This window comes from Haemaphysalis longicornis, unplaced genomic scaffold (assembly GCF_048455015.1).
Source record: "Haemaphysalis longicornis isolate Haplotype H1 unplaced genomic scaffold, Haemaphysalis longicornis Haplotype H1 scaffold_1, whole genome shotgun sequence".
Taxonomy (NCBI): domain Eukaryota; kingdom Metazoa; phylum Arthropoda; class Arachnida; order Ixodida; family Ixodidae; genus Haemaphysalis; species Haemaphysalis longicornis.
The window spans coordinates 87247328-87267767 of NW_027526203.1; the positions used below are offsets into that span (position 1 = coordinate 87247328).

Genomic DNA, 20440 nt, shown 5'->3' on the forward strand with positions numbered 1-20440 from the left:
TGCTGTAAACACCTTGAAAATGTTTTGTAAGTACAGTGCCAGTGGTGTTAATTGGCAGAAATGTCTAGCCTTCTGGCATGGCCAGTGGGACAGTACACCTAGTGTTTTTGAGTGTATCAGCTGGCAGACGACGCCGGTGAAGTACTTGGGAGTGCCCCTCGAGAACTATGCAGACAGCGACCCTTATTGGCGCAGTCAAACAGTCGAATTGCGTGAAAAGGCCGAGAAATGGAAGGGTAGCGGACTTTCAATATTTGCGAGGGCCTCAGTGTGTAATGTGTTTTTAATTGGCAAACTGTGGTATGTTCTACAGGTGTTGCATTGTGCGCGGGCACATGTACAGGCCTTGCACCGAGTTTTTGCTGTGTTGATTTGGGAGTCGTCATGGGAGAGAACCAGCCGTACGAACCTGTTTCGGCGCGTGCGTCTTGGTCGCCTGTCATTATCGCATCTGTTTTTAAAGCAAAGCTTTCTACCGCTACCCCCCAAGGGTTCTTTCGCGACCGTTGGTGTCACCAGAAAACTCCAGCGAACAAATAAAAGAATTTACTGGCACCGCCGGGAATCGAACCTGGAACTAATAGACTAACAAAGCGAGAGCCCGTTGTCTTACCGATTCAGCTACGAGCCCACGCGAACACGGGAAGAAAAATCGTGTACTCACCAAGCACATCTACGGGTTTACCCCATTCGTTCTCGCTGAATGCCACTTGAAAGCGTCACGCGACCACTCACGCCCGTCTAGCAGCCCTGTGCGCACCTTTCTCATGTGCTAAGAGTTACAAAAATTAAAGGAAGCTCACACCAATGCATGGCATCTCACTTCTAGTACGCCAATGTGCTAAAGCCTGTGGCCTCCAGTGTTCACGTAAACAATCACAGATCCTTGTCGTCCGCCCTAACGCCAAACCAAGGAATACATTCGAATACTCCTTGATGGCCAGGCCATCACTCCAAGCCCCAGCATCAAGATCCTGGGCCTACATCTCGAGGCTAACACCAAGAGTGATGTCTCCCTGCAGCGCCTCAAAAACAGCATTAATCAAATCCTACACATGATCAGGCGAGTTGCCACCAAGAAGCGAGGCCTAAAGGAATCCGGCACATTTCGAATAATTGAAGCTTTTGTCCTCTCGAGAGTTACTTACGTCAACCCCCTGTCTTCTCGACAAGGAGGACATAGAGACGCTTTATATAATGATTAGAAAGGCGGTCGAACAGGCCATTGGTCTTCTCATGAGTGCGTCCACACAGAGGCTGCTTAGCATGGGGCTCCACAACACGATGGAAGAGCTGATGGAAGGCCATCTTTCTAACCAGAAGGTCCGACTCAGAACTGCGATGGGTAACCGCATGCTTCACCAGATTGGCTGGGCAGCCCAGAATGTCACTCCGCTTGACGTACTCAAAGACTCTTGGCGACTAAAATTAAAGATGGTCCCTTTGCTTAGAAATATGAACCCCTCACATGACGAGGGTCACCGAAAAGCACGGGCTCAAGCGCTAAGCCCCACCCTCGGTGGGGATCATGCAGTTATCTACACAGACGCCTCCAAACATCGAGGGCAGCAATACGCCATCATCGTGGCTACCTCCAGAGCCAACCTCCTTGCGTGTAGAAGAAGTGACAACTGGGCTAGTTGGTAATGCATATGGGACATCTTGAAGGTAGCGCACTTAAACACGGACACTAGGGAAGAAATGACAAACCACAGCGCTGACTCACAACTGATTTTTATTAGAACAGACACACTTAAATACTACAACCTAAACCTGTGGTTTGTCGTTTCTTCCCTAGTGTCCGTGTTTTAAGTGCGCTACCTTCAAGATCTCCTTGCGTGCACCTCGCTTAGGACCCAAGAAATGACGGCAGCAGAAGAGGCAGCCATCACCTTGGCTCTCGCTCAACCAGGGGTTCGGAGGGTAGTCATCGATTGCCAGCAAGCCTACCGGAATTACCAGTCGGGTTGTGTGTGTTGACCTACACTGCGCGTGCTAAAAAACCACTCCCCAAACGGTTCCATTCAGCTCATCCGGACACCCCCTCACGCTTCAATGGAGGGCAACAAATACGCCCACCCAACAAGCCTGCGCTTTTACCTCCCGTGCTATGGAGCTGCACGAGGACAGTCACCCGCTTGTCACGTTCAGGGAGATAACCCAACATTATCGCCTTCTGAGACAGACCGTACCTTTGCCTTACCCTGGCCTTCCAGAGAACAACAAACTACCCTACGGCTCATACAATCCGGGCTCCTTCCCACAGCATACGCGTCTTCATTTAATGTATCCGAATCGCTACGGCGCTGAATGTACATTTTGCTCAGAAGTAGGAACACTCTGCCCCTTAATCCGGGTGTGCGACTTTAGCCCTGAGCACCCTCCTCTCTTTCTGTCAACTACCCAACAAGAGCAATGGGAGATGCTTTTGTCCAGCCCCCCTCTACCTACCCAGCTTCAGCGGGTGGACGGAACACAGGCCGCGCGGAGTGCATATGGGCCCCACAGAAGAAGGAATCACTCCCCAGGGCTGCACTCTGGGCCGTTCAGAAGTTTGAACAGAAATATTTCTTCCGCCTCCACCTCCTTCTGTGCCGCAAATTTCGTCGCCTCCGTCCGCGCGCAGAGACGGAGAAGTCAGATCGTCTAACACCGGGTTGGAGCTTACTTTAATTTTATAAAAAAAGTTTCCACTTTTGTGCTACACCAATACAACTCAACCAAACACCGTTCATGCTTCATGCATTGATTTAACCTTAACAAGAATATCTCTTTGAAGTAATAAATGGTGTGGTTAAGTGCATTTAACTTATCTCTGTGGAGCGATGTGGAGCGATGTGAGTGAATTAAAGTGACGTCGCATGGGTAATGCCGTTTACAGCTTTGATTTCCAACCACATCCACGGGGTGGATTGGCGCGATTTTTTTGCGTCAAGTAGTAAATCGTTTTTTGTTTCTTCGGGATGTGCAGGACCCCTTTTTGCGCACTGTGTGTCAGGTGAAGTTGGCCAGAGCGCTTCCTGATTTTGTTGTAACGTCAGCTTCTTTTTCGTTTGGCACAACGAAAGGCTACTTCCGTGAGGTGGTACAAGCCACCATGTTTTTGCGTGCACGCTTCACGCTAGAGTACTTATCTAGTGTGACGCGTAAAAGATTGTATAATGACCTCGTTGATTCCGTACTTCCCGTTCCATTGTATAGATCGCTCTACCGTGTAGGGCCAGGACAGGATGTGCTTAAGCGTGTGAAACGTATGGCGATTGGCCCATGGGTTAAGACTTTTTTCTTTAAACTTCACTCGGGCGTCCTTGATGTGAAAACGTGGCAGAAGGAAAAGGGAACGTTTTTGCCGGGTGGGGTGGACTGCTACCCGTGCAGAAAACCCGAGACTGCAGAACACGTGTTTTTGGACTGCTGGGACGGGGTCTTCTTTTGGGACGTGCTTCAGCGGACCCTCAAAAAAGATTTCCCTCTGGACGCTCACGGCATTAGGTTTTTACCGATTGAGAGTGACGAAGTACCTTACGACCTCGTGATGGTCCTGGCCCTACATGCAATTTGGAAATCCCGCATGGCCATACGCCATAGGGACGTTGACGCTAAATGGTCAAGGGAATATTTCGTTGATTCAATGCGCATGATTATTGAAGTGTGGAGGGCTCAGCCTGAGCCTCCAGAGTGGTTGCCTGTGATGGAAACACTGACCCACCTCAAACAATTTTAATCGTTTTTCTGCTGGCAAGGTGATGACTAGCAGTTTTATCGTTGCAGTTTTTTGTTTGATGGTGCTTGTTTTGTGCTGAAATATTGCAATAAAAAAAAGGCTTTGTGGCGCAGTGGGTAGAGCACCATGTACATTGCGTTCCGCCCGCAGGGTCGCGGGATCGAAACCAGGCGCCGCATAGTATTTTTTTTATATAGTGTAGGGAGAGGGGTGCGGACAACGACAGTGCGGATTACGACGGACGTTAACGCGGGTGACATAGTGAGTTACTGAAATGCTCTGCATTTAATACACCCGCTGTAGGGCGATCTGAACGGAAAAGTGGAAATGCATGAGCAATCGCCCGAACACGGTGCGGCCAAGCCCACTGAACGGCTGCGGAAGATGGCTCCGGATTTTATGCTGACGCTCAAGAGTGTCCACTGACGTCACACTGTTGACAACATGGTAGACGGTGCTCCGTCGACAGGGCTGTCCGGCGCAGGTGCGACGATGCTTCCTTGCGGTGGGAAAAGTTCCGCCGGGACGATGGCGGAATCCACCCGCAGCAGGGCGATCTGGAAGAAAAAGTAGAAATGCATGAGCAACCGCCCAAACACGGTGCTGCCAAGCCCACGGAAAGGCTGCTGAAGATGGCTACGGGTTTTAGACTGAAGCTCAAGGGTGTCCACTGACGTCACACTGTTGACAACATGGTAGACGGTGCTCCGTCGACAGGGCTTCCCGCGCAGGTGCGACGATGCTTCCTTGCGGTGGAAAAAGTTCTGTCGGGCTGATGACGGAATCCACCCGCAGCCGGGCGATCTGGACGAAAAAGTAGAAATGCATGACAACCGCCCGAACACGGTGCTGCCAAGCCCACTGAAAGGCTGCTGAATATGGCTATGGGTTTTAGACTGAAGCTCAACAGTGTCCACTGAACTCACACTGTTGACATCATGGTAGACGGTGCTCCGTAGACAGGGCTTCCCGGCGCGGGTGCGACGATGCTTCCTTGTGGTGGAAAAAGTTCTGTCGGGCCGATGACGGAATCCACCCGCAGCAGGGCGATCTCGACGAAAAAGTAGAAATGCATGACAACCGCCCAAACACGGTGCTGCCAAGCCCACGGAAAGGCTGCTGAAGATGGCTACGGGTTTTAGACTGAAGCTCAAGAGTGTCCACTGACGTCACACTGTTGACAACATTGTAGACGGTGCTCCGTCGACAGGGCTTCCCGGCGCAGGTGCGACGATGCTTCCTTGCGGTGGAAAAAGTTCTGTTGGGCCGATGACGGAATCCACCCGCAGCAGGGCGATCTCGACGAAAAAGTAGAAATGCATGACAACCGCCCGAACACGGTGCTGCCAAGCCCACTGAAAGGCTGCTGAAGATGGCTACGGGTTTTAGACTGAAGCTCAAGAGTGTCCACTGAAGTCACACTGTTGACATCATGGTAGACGGTGCTCCGTCGACAAGGCTTCCCGGCGCAGGTGTGACGATGCTTCCTTGCGGTGGAAAAAATTCTGTCGGGCCGATGACGGAATCCAGCCGCAGCAGGGCGATCTCGACGAAAAAGTAGAAATGCATGAGCAATCGCCCGAACACGGTGCGGCCAAGCCCACTGAACGGCTGCGGAAGATGGCTCCGGATTTTATGCTGACGCTCAAGAGTGTCCACTGACGTCGCACTGTTGACAACATGGTAGACGGTGCTCCGTCGACAGGGCTTCGCGGCGCAGGTGCGACGATGCTTCCTTGCGGTGGAAAAAGTTCTGGCGGGCCGATGACGGAATCCACCCGCAGCTGGGCGATCTGGACGAAAAAGTAGAAATGCATGACAACCGCCCGAACACGGTGCTGCCAAGCCCACTGAAAGGCTGCTGAAGATGGTCACGGGTTTTAGACTGAAGCTCAAGAGTGTCCACTGACGTCACACTGTTGACATCATGGTAGACGGTGCTCCGTCGACAGGGCTTCGCGGCGCAGGTGCAACGATGCTTCGTTGCGGTGGAAAAAGTGCTGTCGGGCCGATGACGGAATCCACCCGCAGCCGGGCGATCTGGACGAAAAAGTAGAAATGCATGACAACCGCCCGAACACGGTGCTGCCAAGCCCAATGAAAGGCTGCTGAAGATGGCTACGGGTTTTAGACTGAAGCTCAAGAGTGTCCACTGACGTCACACTGTTGACATCATGGTAGACGGTGCTCCGTCGACAGGGCTTCACGGCGCAGGTGCGACGATGCTTCCTTGCGGTGGAAAAAGTTCTGTCGGGCCGATGACGGAATCCACCCGCAGCCGGGCGATCTGGACGAAAAAGTAGAAATGCATGACAACCGCCCAAACACGGTGCTGCCAAGACCACTGAACGGCTGCTGAAGATGGCTACGGGTTTTAGACTGAAGCTCAAGAGTGTCCACTGACGTCACACTGTTGACATCATGGTAGACGGTGCTCCGTCGACAGGGCTTCACGGCGCAGGTGCGACGATGCTTCCTTGCGGTGGAAAAAGTTCTGTCGGGCCGATGACGGAATCCACCCGCAGCCGGGCGATCTGGACGAAAAAGTAGAAATGCATGACAACCGCCCGAACACGGTGCTGCCAAGCCCACTGAAAGGCTGCTGAAGATGGCTACGGGTTTTAGACTGAAGCTCAAGAGTGTCCACTGAACTCACACTGTTGACATCATGGTAGACGGTGCTCCGCCGACAGGGCTTCCCGGCGCAGGTGCGACGATGCTTCCTTGCGGTGGAAAAAGTACTGTCGGGCCGATGACGGAATCCACCCGCAGCAGGGCGATCTCGACGAAAAAGTACAAATGCATGACAAGCGCCCAAACACGGTGCTGCTAAGACCACTGAACGGCTGCTGAAGATGGCTACGGGTTTTAGACTGAAGCTCAAGAGTGTCCACTGACGTCACACTGTTGACATCATGGTAGACGGTGCTCCGTCAACAGGGCTTCACGGCGCAGGTGCGACGATGCTTCCTTGCGGTGGAAAAAGTTCTGTCGGGCCGATGACGGAATCCACCCGCAGCCGGGCGATCTGGACGAAAAAGTAGAAATGCATGACAACCGCCCGAACACGGTGCTGCCAAGCCCACTGAAAGGCTGCTGAAGATGGCTACGGGTTTTAGACTGAAGCTCAAGAGTGTCCACTGACGTCACACTGTTGACATCATGGTAGACGGTGCTCCGTCGACAGGGCTTCCCGGCGCAGGTGCGACGATGCTTCCTTGCGGTGGAAAAAGTTCTGTCGGGCCGATGACGGAATCCACCCGCAGCCGGGCGATCTGGACGAAAAAGTAGAAATGCATGACAACCGCCCGAACACGGTGCTGCCAAGACCACTGAACGGCTGCTGAAGATGGCTACGGGTTTTAGACTGAAGCTCAAGAGTGTCCACTGACGTCACACTGTTGACATCATGGTAGACGGTGCTCCGTCGACAGGGCTTCACGGCGCAGGTGCGACGATGCTTCCTTGCGGTGGAAAAAGTTCTGTCGGGCCGATGACGGAATCCACCCGCAGCCGGGCGATCTGGACGAAAAAGTAGAAATGCATGACAACCGCCCGAACACGGTGCTGCCAAGCCCACTGAAAGGCTGCTGAAGATGGCTACGGGTTTTAGACTGAAGCTCAAGAGTGTCCACTGACGTCACACTGTTGACATCATGGTGGACGGTGCTCCGCCGACAGGGCTTCCCGGCGCAGGTGCGACGATGCTTCCTTGCGGTGGAAAAAGTTCTGTCGGGCCGATGGCGGAATCCACCCGAAGCAGGGCGATCTGGAAGAAAAAGTAGAAATGCATGACAAGCGCCCAAACACGGTGCTGCCAAGACCACTGAACGGCTGCTGAAGATGGCTACGGGTTTTAGACTGAAGCTCAAGAGTGTCCACTGACGTCACACTGTTGACATCATGGTAGACGGTGCTCCGTCGACAGGGCTTCCCGGCGCAGGTGCGACGATGCTTCCTTGCGGTGGAAAAAGTTCTGTCGGGCCGATGGCGGAATCCACCCGAAGCAGGGCGATCTGGAAGAAAAAGTAGAAATGCATGAGCAACCGCCCAAACACGGTGTTGCCAAGCCGACGGAAAGGCTGCTGAAGATGGCTACGGGTTTTAGACTGAAGCTCAAGAGTGTCCACTGACGTCACACTGTTGACAACATGGCAGACGGTGCTCCGTCGACAGGGCTTCCCGGCGCAGGTGCGCCGATGCTTCCTTGCGGTGGAAAAAGTTCTGGCGGGCCGATGACGGAATCCACCCGCAGCTGGGCGATCAGGACGAAAAAGTAGAAATGCATGACAACCGCCCGAACACGGTGCTGCCAAGCCCACTGAAAGGCTGCTGAAGATGGTCACGGGTTTTAGACTGAAGCTCAAGAGTGTCCACTGACGTCACACTGTTGACATCATGGTAGACGGTGCTCCGTCGACAGGGCTTCGCGGCGCAGGTGCAACGATGCTTCGTTGCGGTGGAAAAAGTTCTGTCGGGCCGATGACGGAATCCACCCGCAGCCGGGCGATCTGGACGAAAAAGTAGAAATGCATGACAACCGCCCGAACACGGTGCTGCCAAGCCCACTGAAAGGCTGCTGAAGATGGCTACGGGTTTTAGACTGAAGCTCAAGAGTGTCCACTGAACTCACACTGTTGACATCATGGTAGACGGTGCTCCGCCGACAGGGCTTCCCGGCGCAGGTGCGACGATGCTTCCTTGCGGTGGAAAAAGTTCTGTCGGGCCGATGACGGAATCCACCCGCAGCAGGGCGATCTCGACGAAAAAGTAGAAATGCATGACAAGCGCCCAAACACGGTGCTGCCAAGACCACTGAACGGCTGCTGAAGATGGCTACGGGTTTTAGACTGAAGCTCAAGAGTGTCCACTGACATCACACTGTTGACATCATGGTAGACGGTGCTCCGTCGACAGGGCTTCACGGCGCAGGTGCGACGATGCTTCCTTGCGGTGGAAAAAGTTCTGTCGGGCCGATGACGGAATCCACCCGCAGCCGGGCGATCTGGACGAAAAAGTAGAAATGCATGACAACCGCCCGAACACGGTGCTGCCAAGCCCACTGAAAGGCTGCTGAAGATGGCTACGGGTTTTAGACTGAAGCTCAAGAGTGTCCACTGACGTCACACTGTTGAAATCATGGTAGACGGTGCTCCGTCGACAGGGCTTCGCGGCGCAGGTGCGACGATGCTTTCTTGCGGTGGAAAAAGTTCTGCCGGGCCGATGACGGAATCCACCCGCAGCAGGGCGATCTCGACGAAAAAGTAGAAATGCATGACAACCGCCCGAACACGATGCTGCCAAGCCCACTGAAAGGCTGCTGAAGATGGCTACGGGTTTTATACTGAAGCTCAAGAGTGTCCACTGACGTCACACTGTTGACAACATGGTAGACGGTGCTCCGTCGACAGGGCTTCCCGGCGCAGGTGCGACGATGCTTCCTTGCGGTGGAAAAAGTTCTGTCGGGCCGATGACGGAATCCAGCCACAGCAGGGCGATCTCCACGAAAAAGTAGAAATGCATGAGCAATCGCCCGAACACGGTGCGGCCAAGCCCACTGAACGGCTGCGGAAGATGGCTCCGGATTTTATGCTGACGCTCAAGAGTGTCCACTGACGTCACACTGTTGACAACATGGTAGACGGTGCTCCGTCGACAGGGCTGTCCGGCTTAGGTGCGACGATGCTTCCTCGCGGTGGGAAAAGTTCCGCCGGGCCGATGGCGGAATCCACCCGAAGCAGGGCGATCTGGAAGAAAAAGTAGAAATGCATCAGCAACCGCCCAAACACGGTGCTGCCAAGCCCACGGAAAGGCTGCTGAAGATGGCTACGGGTTTTAGACTGAAGCTCAAGAGTGTCCACTGACGTCACACTGTTGACAACATGGTAGACGGTGCTCCGTCGACAGGGCTTCCCGGCGCAGGTGCGACGATGCTTCCTTGCGGTGGAAAAAGTTCTGGCGGGCCGATGACGGAATCCACCCGCAGCCATGCGATCTGGACAAAAAAGTAGAAATGCAAGACAACCGCCCGAACACGGTGCTGCCAAGCCCACTGAAAGGCTGCTGAAGATGGTCATGGGTTTTAGACTGAAGCTCAAGAGTGTCCACTGACGTCACACTGTTGACATCATGGTAGACGGTGCTCCGTCGACAGGGCTTCCCGGCGCAGGTGCGACGATGCTTCGTTGCGGTAGAAAAAGTTCTGTCGGGCCGATGATGGAATCCACCCGCAGCAGGGTGATCTCGACGAAAAAGTAGAAATGCATGACAACCGCCCGAACACGGTGCTGCCAAGCCCACTGAAAGGCTGCTGAAGATGGCTACGGGTTTTAGACTGAAGCTCAAGAGTGTCCACTGACGTCACACTGTTGACATCATGGTAGACGGTGCTCCGTCGACAGGGCTTCACGGCACAGGTGCGACGATGCTTCCTTGCGGTGGAAAAAGTTCTGTCGGGCCGATGACGGAATCCACCCGCAGCCGGGCGATCTGGACGAAAAAGTAGAAATGCATGACAACCGCCCGAACACGGTGCTGCCAAGCCCACTGAAAGGCTGCTGAAGATGGCTACGGGTTTTAGACTGAAGCTCAAGAGTGTCCACTGACGTCACACTGTTGACATCATGGTGGACGGTGCTCCGCCGACAGGGCTTCCCGGCGCAGGTGCGACGATGCTTCCTTGCGGTGGAAAAAGTTCTGTCGGGCCGATGGCGGAATCCACCCGAAGCAGGGCGATCTGGAAGAAAAAGTAGAAATGCATGACAAGCGCCCAAACACGGTGCTGCCAAGACCACTGAACGGCTGCTGAAGATGGCTACGGGTTTTAGACTGAAGCTCAAGAGTGTCCACTGACGTCACACTGTTGACATCACGGTAGACGGTGCTCCGTCGACAGGGCTTCCCGGCGCAGGTGCGACGATGCTTCCTTGCGGTGGAAAAAGTTCTGTCGGGCCGATGGCGGAATCCACCCGAAGCAGGGCGATCTGGAAGAAAAAGTAGAAATGCATGAGCAACCGCCCAAACACGGTGTTGCCAAGCCGACGGAAAGGCTGCTGAAGATGGCTACGGGTTTTAGATTGAAGCTCAAGAGTGTCCACTGACGTCACACTGTTGACAACATGGCAGACGGTGCTCCGTCGACAGGGCTTCCCGGCGCAGGTGCGCCGATGCTTCCTTGCGGTGGAAAAAGTTCTGGCGGGCCGATGACGGAATCCACCCGCAGCTGGGCGATCAGGACGAAAAAGTAGAAATGCATGACAACCGCCCGAACACGGTGCTGCCAAGCCCACTGAAAGGCTGCTGAAGATGGTCACGGGTTTTAGACTGAAGCTCAAGAGTGTCCACTGACGTCACACTGTTGACATCATGGTAGACGGTGCTCCGTCGACAGGGCTTCGCGGCGCAGGTGCAACGATGCTTCGTTGCGGTGGAAAAAGTTCTGTCGGGCCGATGACGGAATCCACCCGCAGCCGGGCGATCTGGACGAAAAAGTAGAAATGCATGACAACCGCCCGAACACGGTGCTGCCAAGCCCACTGAAAGGCTGCTGAAGATGGCTACGGGTTTTAGACTGAAGCTCAAGAGTGTCCACTGACGTCACACTGTTGAAATCATGGTAGACGGTGCTCCGTCGACAGGGCTTCGCGGCGCAGGTGCGACGATGCTTTCTTGCGGTGGAAAAAGTTCTGCCGGGCCGATGACGGAATCCACCCGCAGCAGGGCGATCTCGACGAAAAAGTAGAAATGCATGACAACCGCCCGAACACGATGCTGCCAAGCCCACTGAAAGGCTGCTGAAGATGGCTACGGGTTTTATACTGAAGCTCAAGAGTGTCCACTGACGTCACACTGTTGACAACATGGTAGACGGTGCTCCGTCGACAGGGCTTCCCGGCGCAGGTGCGACGATGCTTCCTTGCGGTGGAAAAAGTTCTGTCGGGCCGATGACGGAATCCAGCCACAGCAGGGCGATCTCCACGAAAAAGTAGAAATGCATGAGCAATCGCCCGAACACGGTGCGGCCAAGCCCACTGAACGGCTGCGGAAGATGGCTCCGGATTTTATGCTGACGCTCAAGAGTGTCCACTGACGTCACACTGTTGACAACATGGTAGACGGTGCTCCGTCGACAGGGCTGTCCGGCTTAGGTGCGACGATGCTTCCTCGCGGTGGGAAAAGTTCCGCCGGGCCGATGGCGGAATCCACCCGAAGCAGGGCGATCTGGAAGAAAAAGTAGAAATGCATCAGCAACCGCCCAAACACGGTGCTGCCAAGCCCACGGAAAGGCTGCTGAAGATGGCTACGGGTTTTAGACTGAAGCTCAAGAGTGTCCACTGACGTCACACTGTTGACAACATGGTAGACGGTGCTCCGTCGACAGGGCTTCCCGGCGCAGGTGCGACGATGCTTCCTTGCGGTGGAAAAAGTTCTGGCGGGCCGATGACGGAATCCACCCGCAGCCATGCGATCTGGACAAAAAAGTAGAAATGCAAGACAACCGCCCGAACACGGTGCTGCCAAGCCCACTGAAAGGCTGCTGAAGATGGTCACGGGTTTTAGACTGAAGCTCAAGAGTGTCCACTGACGTCACACTGTTGACATCATGGTAGACGGTGCTCCGTCGACAGGGCTTCCCGGCGCAGGTGCGACGATGCTTCGTTGCGGTAGAAAAAGTTCTGTCGGGCCGATGATGGAATCCACCCGCAGCAGAGTGATCTCGACGAAAAAGTAGAAATGCATGACAACCGCCCGAACACGGTGCTGCCAAGCCCACTGAAAGGCTGCTGAAGATGGCTACGGGTTTTAGACTGAAGCTCAAGAGTGTCCACTGACGTCACACTGTTGACATCACGGTAGATGGTGCTCCGTCGATAGGGCTTCGCGGCGCAGGTGCGACGATGCTTTCTTGCGGTTTGAAAAAGTTCTGCCGGGCCGATGACGAAATCCACCCGCAGCAGGGCGATCTCGACGAAAAAGTAGAAATGCATGACAACCGCCCGAACACGGTGCTGCCAAGCCCACTGAAAGGCTGCTGAAGATGGCTACGGGTTTTATACTGAAGCTCAAGAGTGTCCACTGACGTCACACTGTTGACAACATGGTAGACGGTGCTTAGTCGACAGGGCTTCCCGGCGCAGGTGCGACGATGCTTCCTTGCGGTGGAAAAAGTTCTGTCGGGCCGATGACGGAATCCAGCCGCAGCAGGGCGATCTCGACGAAAAAGTAGAAATGCATGAGCAATCGCCCGAACACGGTGCGGCCAAGCCCACTGAACGGCTGCGGAAGATGGCTCCGGATTTTATGCTGACGCTCAAGAGTGTCCACTGACGTCACACTGTTGACAACATGGTAGACGGTGCTCCGTCGACAGGGCTGTCCGGCGCAGGTGCGACGATGCTTCCTTGCGGTGGAAAAAGTTCTGTCGGGCCGATGACGGAATCCACCCGCAGCAGGGCGATCTCGACGAAAAAGTAGAAATGCATGACAACCGCCCAAACACGGTGCTGCCAAGCCCACTGAAAGGCTGCTGAAGATGGCTACGGGTTTTAGACTCAAGCTCAAGAGTGTCCATTGACGTCACACTGATGACATCATGGTAGACGGTGCTCCGTCGACAGGGCTTCCTGGCGCAGGTGCGACGATGCTTCCTTGCGGTGGAAAAAGTTCTGGCGGGCCGATGACGGAATCCACCCGCAGCCGGGCGATCTGGACGAAAAAGTAGAAATGCATGACAACCGCCCGAACACGGTGCTGCCAAGCCCACTGAAAGGCTGCTGAAGATGGTCACGGGTTTTAGACTGAAGCTCAAGAGTGTCCACTAACGTCACACTGTTGACATCATGGTACACGGTGCTCCGTCGACAGGGCTTCGCGGCGCAGGTGCGACGATGCTTCCTTGCGGTGGAAAAAGTTCCGGCGGGCCGATGACGGAATCCACCCGCAGCAGGGCGATCTCGACGAAAAAGTAGAAATGCATGACAACCGCCCGAACACGGTGCTGCAAAGCCCATAGAAAGGCTGTTGAAGATGGCTACGGGTTTTAGACTGAAGCCCAAGAGTGTCCACTGACGTCACACTGTTGACATCATGGTAGACGGTGCTCCGTCGACAGGGCTTCCCGGCGCAGGTGCGACGATGCTTCCTTGTGGTGGAAAAAGTTCTGTCGGGCCGGTGACGGAATCCACCCGCAGCAGGGCGATCTGGACGAAAAAGTAGAAATGCATGACAACCGCCCGAACACGGTGCTGCCAAGCCCACTGAAAGGCTGCTGAAGATGGCTACGGGTTTTAGACTGAAGCTCAAGAGGCGTCCACTGACGTCACACTGTTGACAACATTGTAGACGGTGCTCCGTCGACAGGGCTTCCCGGCGCAGGTGCGACGATGCTTCCTTGCGGTGGAAAAAGTTCTGGCGGGCCGATGACGTAATCCACCCGCAGCAGGGCGATCTCGACGAAAAAGTAGAAATGCATGACAACCGCCCGAACACGGTCCTGCCAAGCCCACTGAAAGGCTGCTGAAGATGGCTACGGGTTTTAAACTGAAGCTCAAGAGTGTCCACTGACGTCACACTGTTGACATCATGGTAGACGGTGCTCCGTCGACAGGGCTTCGGGGCGCAGGTGCGACGATGCTTTCTTGCGGTGGAAAAAGTTCTGCCGGGCCGATGACGGAATCCTCCCGCAGCAGGGCGGTCTCGACGAAAAAGTAGAAATGCATGACAACCGCCAGAACACGGTGCTGCCAAGCCCACTGAAAGGCTGCTGAAGATGGCTACGGGTTTTATACTGAAGCTCAAGAGTTTCCACTAACGTCACACTGTTGACATCATGGTACACGGTGCTCCGTCGACAGGGCTTCGCGGCGCAGGTGCGACGATGCTTCCTTGCGGTGGAAAAAGTTCCGGCGGGCCGATGACGGAATCCACCCGCAGCAGGGCGATCTCGACGAAAAAGTAGAAATGCATGACAACCGCCCGAACACGGTGCTGCAAAGCCCACAGAAAGGCTGTTGAAGATGGCTACGGGTTTTAGACTGAAGCCCAAGAGTGTCCACTGACGTCACACTGTTGACATCATGGTAGACGGTGCTCCGTCGACAGGGCTTCCCGGCGCAGGTGCGACGATGCTTCCTTGTGGTGGAAAAAGTTCTGTCGGGCCGGTGACGGAATCCACCCGCAGCAGGGCGATCTGGACGAAAAAGTAGAAATGCATGACAACCGCCCGAACACGGTCCTGCCAAGCCCACTGAAAGGCTGCTGAAGATGACTACGGGTTTTAGACTGAAGCTCAAGAGGCGTCCACTGACGTCACACTGTTGACAACATTGTAGACGGTGGTCCGTCGACAGGGCTTCCCGGCGCAGGTGCGACGATGCTTCCTTGCGGTGGAAAAAGTTCTGGCGGGCCGATGACGGAATCCACCCGCAGCAGGGCGCTCTCGACGAAAAAGTAGAAATGCATGACAACCGCCCGAACACGGTCCTGCCAAGCCCACTGAAAGGCTGCTGAAGATGGCTACGGGTTTTAAACTGAAGCTCAAGAGTGTCCACTGACGTCACACTGTTGACATCATGGTAGACGGTGCTCCGTCGACAGGGCTTCGCGGCGCAGGTGCGACGATGCTTCCTTGCGGTGGAAAAAGTTCTGGTGGGCCGATGACGGAATCCACCCGCAGCAGGGCGATCTCGACGAAAAAGTAGAAATGCATGACAACCGCCCGAACACGGTGCTGCCAAGCCCACAGAAAGGCTGCTGAAGATGGCTACGGGTTTTAGACTGAAGCCCAAGAGTGTCCACTGACGTCACACTGTTGACGTCATGGTAGACGGTGCTCCGTCGACAGGGCTTCCCGGCGCAGGTGCGACGATGCTTCCTTGTGGTGGAAAAAGTTCTGTCGGGCCGGTGACGGAATCCACCCGCAGCAGGGCGATCTCGACGAAAAAGTAGAAATGCATGACAACCGCCCGAACACGGTCCTGCCAAGCCCACTGAAAGGCTGCTGAAGATGGCTACGGGTTTTAGACTGAAGCTCAAGAGGCGTCCACTGACGTCACGCTGTTGGCAACATTGTAGACGGTGCTCCGTCGACAGGGCTTCCCGGCGCAGGTGCGACGATGCTTCCTTGCGGTGGAAAAAGTTCTGGCGGGCCGATGACGTAATCCACCCGCAGCAGGGCGATCTCGACGAAAAAGTAGAAATGCATGACAACCGCCCGAACACGGTCCTGCCAAGCCCACTGAAAGGCTGCTGAAGATGGCTACGGGTTTTAAACTGAAGCTCAAGAGTGTCCACTGACGTCACACTGTTGACGTCATGGTAGACGGTGCTCCGTCGACAGGGCTTCGCGGCGCAGGTGCGACGATGCTTTCATGCGGTGGAAAAAGTTCTGCCGGGCCGATGACGGAATCCTCCCGCAGCAGGGCGATCTCGACGAAAAAGTAGAAATGCATGACAACCGCCAGAACACGGTGCTGCCAAGCCCACTGAAAGGCTGCTGAAGATGGCTACGGGTTTTATACTGAAGCTCAAGAGTTTCCACTAACGTCACACTGTTGACATCATGGTACACGGTGCTCCGTCGACAGGGCTTCGCGGCGCAGGTGCGACGATGCTTCCTTGCGGTGGAAAAAGTTCCGGCGGGCCGATGACGGAATCCACCCGCAGCAGGGCGATCTCGACGAAAAAGTAGAAATGCATGACAACCGCCCGAACACGGTGCTGCAAAGCCCACAGAAAGGCTGTTGAAGATGGCTACGGGTTTTAGACTGAAGCCCAAGAGTGTCCACTGACGTCACACTGTTGACATCATGGTAGACGGTGCTCCGTCGACAGGGCTTCCCGGCGCAGGTGCGACGATGCTTCCTTGTGGTGGAAAAAGTTCTGTCGGGCCGGTGACGGAATCCACCCGCAGCAGGGCGATCTGGACGAAAAAGTAGAAATGCATGACAACCGCCCGAACACGGTCCTGCCAAGCCCACTGAAAGGCTGCTGAAGATGACTACGGGTTTTAGACTGAAGCTCAAGAGGCGTCCACTGACGTCACACTGTTGACAACATTGTAGACGGTGGTCCGTCGACAGGGCTTCCCGGCGCAGGTGCGACGATGCTTCCTTGCGGTGGAAAAAGTTCTGGCGGGCCGATGACGGAATCCACCCGCAGCAGGGCGCTCTCGACGAAAAAGTAGAAATGCATGACAACCGCCCGAACACGGTCCTGCCAAGCCCACTGAAAGGCTGCTGAAGATGGCTACGGGTTTTAAACTGAAGCTCAAGAGTGTCCACTGACGTCACACTGTTGACATCATGGTAGACGGTGCTCCGTCGACAGGGCTTCGCGGCGCAGGTGCGACGATGCTTCCTTGCGGTGGAAAAAGTTCTGGTGGGCCGATGACGGAATCCACCCGCAGCAGGGCGATCTCGACGAAAAAGTAGAAATGCATGACAACCGCCCGAACACGGTGCTGCCAAGCCCACAGAAAGGCTGCTGAAGATGGCTACGGGTTTTAGACTGAAGCCCAAGAGTGTCCACTGACGTCACACTGTTGACGTCATGGTAGACGGTGCTCCGTCGACAGGGCTTCCCGGCGCAGGTGCGACGATGCTTCCTTGTGGTGGAAAAAGTTCTGTCGGGCCGGTGACGGAATCCACCCGCAGCAGGGCGATCTCGACGAAAAAGTAGAAATGCATGACAACCGCCCGAACACGGTCCTGCCAAGCCCACTGAAAGGCTGCTGAAGATGGCTACGGGTTTTAGACTGAAGCTCAAGAGGCGTCCACTGACGTCACGCTGTTGGCAACATTGTAGACGGTGCTCCGTCGACAGGGCTTCCCGGCGCAGGTGCGACGATGCTTCCTTGCGGTGGAAAAAGTTCTGGCGGGCCGATGACGTAATCCACCCGCAGCAGGGCGATCTCGACGAAAAAGTAGAAATGCATGACAACCGCCCGAACACGGTCCTGCCAAGCCCACTGAAAGGCTGCTGAAGATGGCTACGGGTTTTAAACTGAAGCTCAAGAGTGTCCACTGACGTCACACTGTTGACGTCATGGTAGACGGTGCTCCGTCGACAGGGCTTCGCGGCGCAGGTGCGACGATGCTTTCATGCGGTGGAAAAAGTTCTGCCGGGCCGATGACGGAATCCTCCCGCAGCAGGGCGATCTCGACGAAAAAGTAGAAATGCATGACAACCGCCAGAACATGGTGCTGCCAAGCCCACTGAAAGGCTGCTGAAGATGGCTACGGGTTTTATACTGAAGCTCAAGAGTGTCCACTGACGTCACACTGTTGACAACATGGTAGACGGTGCTCCGTCGACAGGGCTTCCCGGCGCAGGTGCGAAGGTGCTTCCTTGCGGTGGAAAAAGTTCTGTCGGGCCGATGACGGAATCCAGCCGCAGCAGGGCGATCTCGACGAAAAAGTAGAAATGCATGAGCAATCGCCCGAACACGGTGCGGCCAAGCCCACTGAACGGCTGCGGAAGATGGCTCCGGATGTTATGCTGACGCTCAAGAGTGTCCACTAACGTTACACTGTTGACAACATGGTAGACGGTGCTCCGTCGACAGGGCTGTCCGGCTCAGGTGCGACGATGCTTCCTTCCGGTGGGAAAAGTTCAGCCGGGCCGATGACGGAATCCACCCGCAGCAGGGCGATCTCGACGAAAAAGTAGAAATGCATGACAACCGCCCGAACACGGTGCTGCCAAGCCCACTGAAAGGCTGCTGAAGATGGTCACGGGTTTTAGACTGAAGCTCAAGAGTGTCCACTTACATCACACTGTTGACATCATGGTAGACGGTGCTCCGTCGACAGGGATTCCCGGCGCAGGTGCGACGATGCTTCCTTGCGGTGGAAAAAGTTCTGGCGGGCCGATGACGGAATCCACCCGCAGCAGGGCGATCTCAACGAAAAAGTAGAAATGCATGACAACCGCCCGAACACGGTGCTGCCAAGCCCACTGAAAGCCTGCTGAAGATGGCTACGGGTTTTAGACTGAAGCTCAAGAGTGTCCACTGACGTCACACTGTTGACATCATGGTAGACGGTGCTCCGTCGACAGGGCTTCGCGGCGCAGGTTCGACGATGCTTTCTTGTGGTGGAAAAAGTTCTGCCGGACCGATGACGGAATCCACCCGCAGCAGGGCGATCTCGACGAAAAAGTAGAAATGCATGACAACCGCCCGATTACGGTGCTGCCAAGCCCACTGAAAGGCTGCTGAAGATGGCTACGGGTTTTAGACTGAAGCTCAACAGTGTCCACTGACGTCACACTGTTGACAACATGGTAGACGGTGCTCCGTCGACAGGGCTTCTCGCGCAGGTGTGACGATGCTTCCTTGCGGTGGAAAAAGTTCTGTCGGGCCGATGACGGAATCCACCCGAAGCAGGGCGATCTCGACGAAAAAGTAGAAATGCATGACAACCGCCCAAACACGGTGCTGCCAAGCCCACTGAATGGCTGCTGAAGACGGCTACGGGTTTTAGACTGAAGCTCAAGAGTGTCCACTGACGTCACACTGTTGACATCATGGTAGACAGTGCTCCGTCGACAGGGCTTCGCGGCGCAGGTGCGACGATGCTTTCTTGCGGTGGAAAATGTTCTGTCGGGTCGATGACGGAATCCAGCCGCAGCAGGGCGATCTCGACGAAAAAGTAGAAATGCATGACAACCGCCCAATTACGGTGCTGCCAAGCCCACTGTAAGGCTGCTGAAGATAACTACGGGTTTTAGACTGAAGCTCAAGAGTGTCCACTGACGTCACACTGTTGACATCATGGTAGACGGTGCTCCGTCGACAGGGCTTCCCGCGCAGGTGTGACGATGCTTCCTTGCTGTGGAAAAAGTTCTGTCGGGCCGATGACGCAATCCACCCGCAGCAGGGCGATCTCGACGAAAAAGTAGAAATGCATGACAACCGCCCAAACACGGTGCTGCCAAGCCCAATGAACGGCTGCTGAAGATGGCTACGGGTTTTAGACTGAAGCTCAAGAGTGTCCACTGACGTCACACTGTTGACATCATGGTAGACGGTGCTCCGTCGACAGGGCTTCGCGGCGCAGGTGCGACGATGCTTCCTTGCGGTGGAAAAAGTTCTGTCGGGCCGATGACGGAATCCACCCGCCGCCGGGCGATCTGGACGAAAAAGTAGAAATGCATGACAACCGCCCGAACACGGTGCTGCCAAGCCCACTGAAAGGCTGCTGAAGATGGCTACGGGTTTTAGACTGAAGCTCAAGAGTGTCCACTGAACTCACACTGTTGACATCATGGTAGACGGTGCTCCGTCGACAGGGCTTCGCGGCGCAGGTGCGACGATGCTTTCATGCGGTGGAAAAAGTTCTGCCGGGCCGATGACGGAATCCTCCCGCAGCAGGGCGATCTCGACGAAAAAGTAGAAATGCATGACAACCGCCCGAACACGGTGCTGCCAAGCCCACAGAAAGGCTGCTGAAGATGGCTACGGGTTTTAGACTGAAGCCCAAGAGTGTCCACTGACGTCACACTGTTGACGTCATGGTAGACGGTGCTCCGTCGACAGGGCTTCCCGGCGCAGGTGCGACGATGCTTCCTTGTGGTGGAAAAAGTTCTGTCGGGCCGGTGACGGAATCCACCCGCAGCAGGGCGATCTCGACGAAAAAGTAGAAATGCATGACAACCGCCCGAACACGGTCCTGCCAAGCCCACTGAAAGGCTGCTGAAGATGGCTACGGGTTTTAG

The 20440-nt window shown here is 55.1% G+C and overlaps 1 protein-coding gene and 1 pseudogene across 1 annotated transcript in view; both read right to left on the minus strand.

The window, feature by feature from the left end:
- LOC144139945 (protein amalgam-like) overlaps positions 1 to 20440 on the minus strand; it is a 129692-nt gene that overhangs the window by 34538 nt on the left and 74714 nt on the right. The gene's annotated exons all lie outside the window — the stretch shown is intronic.
- LOC144174133 (uncharacterized) overlaps positions 7379 to 20440 on the minus strand; it is a 36471-nt pseudogene continuing 23409 nt past the window's right edge.